Source organism: Myotis brandtii, unplaced genomic scaffold (genome assembly GCF_000412655.1).
Source record: "Myotis brandtii unplaced genomic scaffold, ASM41265v1 scaffold720, whole genome shotgun sequence".
Taxonomy (NCBI): Eukaryota; Metazoa; Chordata; class Mammalia; order Chiroptera; family Vespertilionidae; genus Myotis; species Myotis brandtii.
The window spans coordinates 26,327-26,941 of NW_005370839.1; the positions used below are offsets into that span (position 1 = coordinate 26,327).

The 615-nt window shown below is 56.3% G+C and overlaps 1 long non-coding RNA gene across 1 annotated transcript in view; it reads left to right on the plus strand.

The window, feature by feature from the left end:
* Positions 1 to 615, plus strand: part of LOC106724101 — a 9,790-nt gene that overhangs the window by 1,053 nt on the left and 8,122 nt on the right. The window lies entirely within an intron of this gene.

Sequence of the window (615 nt, forward strand, 5' to 3'; positions counted from 1 at the left end):
GGCGCTTGAGGTGGCGGCCCAGGCTGGAGCGCGAGGAGAAGCGCAGCTCGCAGACCAGGCAGCAGTAGGGCTTCTCTCCGGTGTGGACGACCTGCAGGGCGGAGGGAGGACAGGGTCAGGGCTGAGGGTCCAGCGGGCAGGGCAGAGCCCGGACAGGGAGGGAGGTGGCCCGTGCCTCCCACGACATCTACAAGGCCGTGATCTGGCTTCCCTCGCCTGTGGGCCACACTCCCATGGCTTTAGGCCCTCCAGCCTGCGGGTGAAAAGGGGCCACATACTAAACCCCACAAGCCCAGGAAAGGCCTGCGCGGTGGCCTTACAAACTCAGACCCTAAAGCAACCACAAGAGGGTGGTTTGGAATGGAAACCTCTTAATGAAAAGCCCTTTATGGTGGGTAGTCAAGCCCTAGGCTAGAATTTTCCCTGACAAAAGCCAATCTTTACCCTAACTAAGCCTGTTTATGGTCCTTTGCATCTAGGATAACCCCATCTTTGGAATGTCAGGGTAACTCCCCCTTTTCCTGGACCCCTCAGGGTACAATCGTGAACTATCCTGTACCCCCACCTATGTAAAAGAACTATGTCTACCATTTTACTTTTTAGCCAATCTCAGAG